The sequence below is a fragment of the Chrysemys picta genome, chromosome 2, assembly GCF_011386835.1.
Source record: "Chrysemys picta bellii isolate R12L10 chromosome 2, ASM1138683v2, whole genome shotgun sequence".
NCBI classification, from domain to species: Eukaryota; Metazoa; Chordata; order Testudines; family Emydidae; genus Chrysemys; species Chrysemys picta.
The window spans coordinates 224696683-224706104 of record NC_088792.1 but is presented as its reverse complement, the minus strand read 5'-3'; the positions used below and the strand labels follow the sequence as shown (position 1 = coordinate 224706104).

At 46.3% G+C, this 9422-nt stretch overlaps 1 protein-coding gene across 1 annotated transcript in view; it reads left to right on the top strand.

Annotated features, from left to right (window-relative positions):
- The first annotated feature begins 505 nt into the window (after positions 1-505).
- Positions 506-9422, top strand: part of PENK (proenkephalin) — a 53481-nt gene continuing 44564 nt past the window's right edge. Inside the window, exon 1 of the mRNA XM_065585591.1 lies at positions 506-617. The gene's annotated coding sequence lies outside the window, so the exon portion shown is untranslated. The remainder of the gene's footprint in view (positions 618-9422) is intronic.

The following is a 9422-nucleotide window of genomic DNA, read 5'->3' as shown; positions in this document are numbered from 1 at the left end:
CTGTTACACACTTAAACTACTCTCACAGCATAAAGGAAGTCTGTGTGTACATCTTTGCAGGACCAGAACTGAACTTTAAGGAGGTTCTGGTGCGATGGGAACTTTTTAGTTCAGTCTGTTTCTTATACTAAATTGGCCACTGTGCAGATTCTGTATATTTTACGGTATACTCTTAATCAAATTATGTCACTGTATTGTCCATTGAAATGTGGATTTGTGGGGCTATAGACTCATTTAATATCAATGAGGAGGAAAATCAGAAAAAAGTTAGGTGTCTATTTTTATATTTATCTTTTGAAATAAAAACCCTCCAAAATGGATTGATTTGGTTTAGAAAAGTTCATTTAACAAAATTCAGGTAATCCACAAACAGCTGCCCCGGTCATCCCGGGACAAACAAAAAACCAAACCAAACAGGAATTAGAGCAAACAAAACCAACATAAGAGTGTTCATTCCTTTCCATGGGGACTTGCAATGCTACTTTCCTAGCACCAGGTGGTGCTATGTGAAGCTATAAATAACAGCACTCTCCTGTGACCCAAAATGGAGTCAAGCAATAAGTACTGATGGTTTCTTCTGGACCCAGAGGAAGCCGAGAATGGCAAACATACTCACGGTAAGAGTGCTTGCTCTCTTTTCTTAATACAAGATCAAGTAGTTCTGTAGTATGTGCCCCGCTGTTGGCTTCTCCTAGCTTTATTTTGGGGCTTGATAATATAGGGTTACCATATTTTCTGCCTCCAAATGGAGGACACTCCACGGGCCCCGGCCCCGCCCCCAGCCCCGCCCATGCCCACGCCCCAACTCCGCCCCTTCCCCAAAGTCTCCGCCCCCTCCCCTGCTTCCTGCGAATATTTAATTCGCGGGAAGCCTGTAGCAGGTAAGGGGGAGTGTGGGGGGAGGAGGCGCGGCCCAGGCTGGCCCCCCGGCGGCTCCAGCCTGGGTCGGCTCGGGCCCTGGGGTGCTGGCCCCGGCCCCCGGCCGACCACCCCCGGCCCGCCCAGCACTACCGGCCCCCGGCGGCCCGGCGCACCCCCCGGCTCCCGGCCCCGCGGACCCCCCCGGCTCCCGGCCCCGCGGCCCAGCGGACCTCCCAGCCCCGCGGGCCCGGCCCGGCTCCCGGCCCCGCGGCCCAGCGGACCCCCCGGCCCAGCGGACCTCCCGGCCCCGCGGGCCCGGACCGGCTCCCGGCCCCGCGGACCCCCCCGGCTCCCGGCCCCGCGGGCCCGGACCGGCTCCCGGCCCCCCGGCCCAGCGGACCCCCCGGCCCCGCGGGCCCGGACCGGCTCCCGGCCCCGCGGCCCAGCGGACCTCCCGGCCCCGCGGGCCCGGACCGGCTCCCGGCCCCGCGGACCCCCCGGCCCAGCGGGCCCCGCGGCCCAGCGGACCCCCCCGGCTCCCGGCCCCACGACCCCAGCCCGGCCCCGCACCGGCCCCGGCCAAAGAGGCCCCAGCCGAGCCCTCCCGATTTTCCCGGACATGCCCGGCTTTTGGGGATTTCCCCCCGGACGGGGATTTGAGCCCCCAAAAGCCGGACATGTCCGGGAAAATCCGGACGTATGGTAACCCTAGATAATAGTTTTAATGAAGGTTGTTTAATAAAATTGGAATATCTTTTATATTGACACCTAAAGAACTGTAATCATCAAGAAGCTCTCTCCTCCTGGCTCTCTCATCATCAGTGACAGATGGTTCCTTCACAAATATATGAGCAGGCCCCAGTCCTATAAAAGGATCTGCCTGGAGCAACCCGTGTAGTTGCAGTGATCCAGCTATAGAACCAGGATTTGGGACAATAATCTTACTGTCAACTTAAGTCAAGCTTCTTTCTGTCTGAATTCTTTTACCCACCATGGAGACAGCTCACTAGGATTGCCAACTTTCTACTTGCACAAAACCAAACACCCTTGCCCTGCCCCCTATCTCACCCCTCCTTCGAGGCTCTGCACTTGGGTCACTCCATCCCCCCTCCCTCTGTTGCTTGCTCTCTCCATCTTCACTCACTCGCTTATTTTCACCAGGCTGGGGTAGGGGGTTGCGATGTGGGGGGACGGGGGGGATGGGTGAGAGTTCCAGCTGGGAGTGCGGGCTCTGGTGTGGGGCCAGGAATGAGGGATTTGGGGTGCAGGAGTGTGCTCCAGGATGGGACTGAGGGGTTCAGAGGGCAGGAGGGGGATCAGGGCTGGGGCAGAGGGGGATGAGGGCTTTAGCTGGGGTTGTAGGCTCTGGGGAGGGGCTGGGGATGAGGTGTTTAGGGTGCAGGGGGTGCTCAGGGCTGGGATCGAGTGGTTCGGAGGGTGGGAGGGGGATGAGGGCTGGGGCAGTGGGTTGGAGCATGGGGGGGGGGGTGAGAGCTCTGGGGTGGGGCTGGGGATGAGGGGTTTGGGGTGCAGGAGAGTGCTCCAGGCTGGGATCGAAGGGTTCGGAGGGTGGGAGGGGGATCAGAGCTGGGGCAGAGGGTTGGGGCACAGGAGGGGGTCAGGGGTGCAGGCTTCAGGCAGCGCTTAACTCAAGCAGCTGCTGGATGCAGCAGCATGCCCCCCCCCAACTCCTATGCAGAGGTGCAGCCAGGCGGCTCTACGCTCTGCTCTGTCTGCAGACATGCCCCCGCAGCTCCCATTGGCTGCATTTCCTGGCCAATGGGAGCTGCAGAGCTGGCGCTTACAGCGGAGGCAACACGCAAAGCCCACTGGCTCCCCCTTGCATAGGAGCCAGAGGGAGAACATGCCGCCACATCCGGGAGCTGCACGGAGCCACGGCAGGCAGGCAGGTAGCCTGCCTTGTTCCGCTGTGCTACCAACCGGACTTTTAATGGCCTGGTCAGCAGTGCTGACATGAGCCGCCAGGGTCCCTTTTCGACCAGGCATTCCAGTTGAACACCGGACACCTGGCCACGCTATAGCTCACACCTTAGATTAAATTTATCACTTGCTTGTACAGTAATTTTCCCAATTTTTTCCATTGTTTACATTGTGAATTGGACATTGCTCAGTGTCCAGGCATTTTAATTGTTTCCACTGTCTAGTCGGTCAGTTTCCCCTCATATTTGTTTTGGCAGTTCACCCAGCAGCAAGAAAGAGAAAAACATTCTTTTTTAAACTAGGAAAGTGTGATTATAGCAAGCTTATTTTACTATTACCTCATCCTCCTGACTTTCTCCTTGCCTTTTTCTTCCTCCAGTTGCAGCTTTTCTATTGTCATAATCCTACATCATGAGCTCTCTGGAGTATGAAGTGGCCTTTTATTTTAAGCTTCCTTTTTTCTTGTTTGTATAGCACCTATACGGGGCCCTGATCCTTGACTGAAGCGGCAAGGTACTATTGTGATACAAATAATAAATAATAAGTGATTGAGCTGTCAATCTTGAAGAAAAACAATAAATGGCAGGAAGAATAAGGAGCAGGTGTGGTAGCTGGAACCACTTTTAACTAATTTTTTGAAAGTGACTACATTTCAAGTCTGTTTTTGTAGATTTCAGGTCTCTTAGGCAGGCACTGTCATTTATGATGGGTTTGTGCAGTACCCAGGATAAGGGGGCCAAACTGGTTGTGGCATTTAGGGTTTTCCACAATATAAATAATAAGTTGATGGGGAATAGATGTCAGACTGTATACCAAATGTGCCATATATTAATGTGAGATAATATTGTCTTAGAAACCTTAATTTCCTGACGTTAGTACACTGGAATTCTTAGCTTTAGTCTTACAACAGCATTAATTTCTGTGCACTTTCCCAGCTCTTGTGAGTGGTTATTTATATTTTGTTGTTGCTGCAGGAAATTTAAATAAAGAGGGAAAAAAGGCCAGAAGCACCCTTAACAAATGTGATAACTTTTCAAGTACACCTAATCAAAGTGTTGTTATCATGTTCTGTTATTGCTACTTATAGATATCTCTTGTTCTCAAGAAAATATGCAGAACACAGTTTGTATAAATCATTCTTTAATTTCCTTAACTCCCTTCACATATCTGGATTGTATGTTCATACAGTAGGCAACAGTTCACATTGATCTCTGGATTCCATCTTGGTTGAGAATGTGAAAAGGGTTAACAGCAATTCAGTTTCACCATTTCTGTTAGTTAACAGAAAATCTATCCATTTTTTCCCCTCTTGTCATAATATTTTATTTTCAAATAGTCATTTAAACTCAGGTGTAACTTGGAAGCACAATGTGAGCTTTGTAAGACATCAATAAAAATACCATTTACAACTAATAGCACACAATTGGCATTAAAGAAAAAAGAAAACTTAGTTGTTACAGCAGGTCATTGCTTTAAAAATGTTTCTTGAAGAAACTGTATGCAAATAAGTACTGATTAAACACACGGGAAAGTGACTTCGGTTGCTTGCCAACTTCAGAGTGGCACTCACTTGCACTATGTCAGGTCACTCAGTTCTGTCATGGTTGGGCCATCATGCCAGCACTAGAATGTGGAGAATGGTATGGACACCCAGCAGGTATCCCTTATTATTCCATACAAGAGAGTATTCCAGAATGTGATTGCTGATTTTTTTATATCATGGTTATTGAAATGGAAAAGCTTTTAGGTTTGTGTGGCATTTCTATGTGCATGAGTGGGCATCTTAGAGTGAATATTAAAAAATAATCGTACACACAGAAGAGAGGATTTCAGAAAAGTTTTAAAATACTGGAAAATATCCTTACATTTGTGTATTTCCTTGAGTATAGAAGTGGGAAAGCTGAATAAGATGATTCTTGCAAAAGAAATCAAAGTTAAAACATACAAGGGTGATCAACAAGCAAAATTTATGTTAAGCTTCACTAGTACAGCACAGGTATAAAAATAATTAAAGTGATTGTGGGAAAAGATAATATATCTCACGACCAATTAAGAAGAAAGACCAATTAAATAATTAAGAATATATTTTATTTTAGATTTAATATAATTCAAAACAAAAGTTCATGATGGAGAAGTAGAGCAATTTTAACTTAAGTGTACGATACAAACCATTTGTGATCTTTCCAGAGAGCTATTCGAAAGAGAAACTGGTGACCCAACATTAAAGCAGCAATAGTAACACTGAATTCCAGGAAAAGGCCGGACCCCAGTGGACCTGTCTGTTGAATTTTGCAAGGCGAATCCTGTATAACTCTTACCAGATCTCAGGACAGTGTACAAACACTAAATAATGCTATATAAACATAAATCATTAGGGAACCCTTGATTATAATATATACCTGCCAATGTCCACAACCCAAAAAGTGGTAGACTTTACAATTACATAAATTTACATTTAATGTTACTATCTAAAGTAGTTGCCCTCCAGCTGTTGTCTGTGGAGCACTTGCTGGTGATCTGTGAGGAGCTGACTGATGACATGGTGCTGGTTCTTGTCCCTTTTCTTCAGTTGCTGAATTGCATTAAAGGAAAGTGAAGAATACATTCCTAATATTGCTTTTCCATGTTAGCAACTGCTGTAGTTGCCATAGAGGCCTAATCCCCAAAGGGACCTAGGCAACTAACTGCCACTTTAGGCACCTAAGTCCAGCACTTATATATTCAATCCCCCTTGCTCATCTGCCGCCAAACCCTGCCCATACCTAAGTTTCCACTGGTAAAGTACCCTAGGCACCTAAATTTCTGCTGCTGGGCATGCAGCCACCTCACTCACTCTTGAGCCCTAGTGGGATCCTCAAACTAGGAGTTAACTGGCCTATCTCGCTTGTAGGGCCTGATGGACTCAGAGCCCATCTACTCCTTCAGGCCTCAAACAAAAGTGGAGGAGGTGGTGGTGGTAGTATCTACCCCCATGACCTTTGCCCAGTGTTTAGAGCACTTTTCTAGACTGAGGTTCAAATCCACCCTATGCCGGATGTGGAGTAGGAATTTAAACTCTCAGATGAGTGCCCTCACCACTGGGGTGGCCTTTCTCTCTCTCTTCTGTGGAAGCTGTCCCACTTTGCACAGTGCCTGAACTACTGGCCTAAAAGTTATAAGGTGGAGATGGTGGTGGCACTACCACCATAATTTTTTTGCAAGACAGGGCTTGGGTGCCTAACTCTAGGAGAGTGTTTATGGCTATGAGTCCCAAGCAGAGGGAAGCGCCTGCCTCTGGCCCAATTTAGGTGCCTAACTCCCTTTGGCTTAGGCCACACCCCTCTCCTTAGCATTTCATATTGGCTAGTTTAGGCAGCTTCCCGCTCATTTTTCTGGCTTATGTGGATTCCATTCTCAGGCAGCCTAATTCTCGCCGTGCCCTGTGTAGGGAGTCTTGGCCGATAACTCAGGGCTGTGGGTTCTATGGGTTGGCAGTGCATTTAAACATTAGGCACGGCAACACTGAGTCTAAGTCCCCTTTGTGAACCTAGCCCAGAGATGTTAGATGACCATGAATGGGAGGGCAGATGTCCACAAGAAAATCTCTGTATTAAAACGTGATCAGTGGTAAGATAGGGTTGGCCAATCCCTAAACTACAGAAAGATAAAGTGGAAAAGTTTGTGAGCTGGTCTTGTTTCTCTTACTTTCTTTCACCCCATGTATTTCCACCCCACTCTCCCTCACACTGAGAGTCACTCACGGCATGTGCTGGCGTATTTGTAATCCATATTCTGCAGACACCCTTCCACATGTATTCTCCCGTGACCAATTGCATGTTCTCACTCACTCCACATTCATCCACACAACTCATCTACATATTCACACAAACTCTGTGTCCAGTCACACACATGCTCTGCACACAGTCACACCGTCTTTCCACATTCACTCATTTACTCTCTTTACCCTCAGTAACAACAGTTTCAGGGAAGACATCTCCCCTTGGCAGATGGGGAAGGGAAGGGTGTTCAGACCCGGCCCCTGCTGTTTATCAGATCTCTTAGGGAAGGGTCCCCATGGACATCTCTTTTACCAAAGTTTCTCCAGCTTTTAGAATGGCCTATAACTAGAGTCCAAACCCTGGTATCCTGTACCACGCCTGATCCAAAAGGTTTTGATGGAAGATCTATATGGATTGTGGAGGAATGTAATCTTCCCTACCCTGTCCAGACTTCAAGGGACACAGACACTACTAAAGCCACATGACCGTGAACAGCAATGCCCCCTCCTCTTACCTAGAGTTCTGGTCCAATGGATCCACAAAGCTCTAAGACCCATTGCCAGAGCCCTTGCACAACCTCATTTCTGCACTCCTATGTAGAGAGGTATTTACCTTCAAAAGTGCTATTTTTCCTGTATATTCTGGGCCTTTCATATCAATACGTTCTCAATCTTAGTATATTATTGAGAGGCTTTTGTACCTCAGAGAAGGGCTAAGCAGACATTTAGAAACCTGCAGCAGGTCTGGACTCTGAGACTCACTGCTGCAGGGGGGTTTATTTGGGGGTGGGTTAGATGTAGACATAAGACATGTAGTCAGTATCCAAGGACAGTGCTCCAATGGCAAGCTATGTATAAAGGGATGGGCAGAATGGATATGGTTCATGTAGCTTTCCCCCAGCCACACTGCTCTTCTATTCTGTGCTAATCTGAGAAACAGATGCCTTTTAGAGCATTTGTCACATGCTGCCAAAACCTGATTTAGGTCACTCTTTGCATAGTTGCTTCACTGGATAGCACTTCAATTGATTTCTGAGAATAAGAACTAGAATTAGTCCATGTCTGTAAAAAATACTTTAAAAATTTCTTGTCAGGTATATCACTAAGTAACTGCTCTAGTTACAAGACAAATGAAAAGGAAGAATACGCTGCTGTAGCAGATTGTTTCGTTACCCTACTGTGAGTGAACAAATAGTTCAAAGAATAACAGTGACTCTTACAAGGCTGCATAGAAAGAATCAAATACTTTCCTTGGAAATACCTAGCAATTTCATGTACTTGGACTGTCTACTAACTAGCATGCGTTTCAGAATTTTAGTAGTATAGCATATGGTTATTTTTGCCCTTTAATATAAAGTATAAAGTAAATACCAGACATCCCTCTATATCAGTCTCATTCCTGTCTTTAAAACTAGGGATACGCTGGTTACTAAATGTTTCCATTTATAAAGTGTTTATGGATTTTCTTAAATTATTTAAATGTTTACAAATGTTTGAACATTTAAGCATTTACATGACAGGCCTCACATTGACCCTGATTCCAAGTCCAGTGGGACAACGAACATAAGAAAAGTTAGTTACATTTTAAGTGTTTTTAGTATGAAGCCCCATGTTAGCATTTGAGCATCCAAATGAAAGCTATGAGAGCTCACAATAAGTGTTATGTAGCTTGCATGGTTATCAGCTTTTACTTGGTGATTTTAAAAGTACAATGGCTAAACCCCTTTCTCTGTCTTGGGACATAAAACCTCTCTAAGGAAGTCTTTAAAGGCTTACAGACTATGTTGTGGTTCATTAGGGAAGTAGTACATGCAATCAGCCATACAAATTTTGAATATCTCAGAAGCAGAGCAGAGAGATAATTTTCAGCCACATTTTTTTTCTCCAAAAAAAATGCACATTTTGGGTCAACCAAAACATTCCACAAATTCGTGTCAGTTTTGGGAAATTTTTTCAGTCAACAAAAAAATTGGACTATATTCACAAAACCCTGGAGGTGAGGGGATGATGGTACTAAGTAGAACTATTTCAACAGGAGAGATTGAGAGACACCCACCTCAGAATAGTCAATAACTTGGTCATCTGGGTCCAAAGAGGGTATTTGAACAAGGGTCTCCCCAGAGGAAGTAAAACAGGGGCACCTCTGCCACGCCACCTTCTCCTCGGTTTTGTGAATCTAGCCTGAAATTTCATTTGCTTTTAGTAAATAACAGGTGAAAATGCCCAAACTTGAAATTAAACTTTTTTAAATTTCAGGTCAAATTAAGTGTTTCATTTGACAGAAAATGAGGTGTGTTTGTTTTTTGAATTCACTGAAAGTTTAAAAAACAAAAACAAAAAAAAACTTGGTTTCAGGTTGACCCAAAACAAAAAAAGTTTTGATTTTTCCCCCCAGCATTCTCGCAAATCAGAAAATAAATTATTTGCACAGGTCTACTCAAAAGTATCAGAGTACGCAGTTGTGTCATACCAGAGGCTGATTTTTTTCTTAGACATGACCAGGGCTGGCTCCAGCTTTTTTGCCACCCCAAGCGGTGAAGAAAAAAAGAAAAAAAAACGATCGAAGGACCCGCCACCAAAGTGCCCGCCAAAGACTGAAGAGGAGCGATTGCGCTACTGCCGAAGTGCCACCGAAGTGCCGCCGAAGGACCTGCCGCCGAATTGCTGCCACAGACCCGGACGTCCCGCCCCAACAACGAACAGACTGCTGCCTCTTTCTATTGGCCGCCCCAGGCACCTGTTTCCTTTGCTGGTGCCTGGAGCCGGCCCTGGACGTGACAGCCAGAAGTACTGCTCATAAAAATGGATTGTCACAGATAATGGTGCCAAATGAGAGATGTCCCAAAATGATTTACAGTTGATA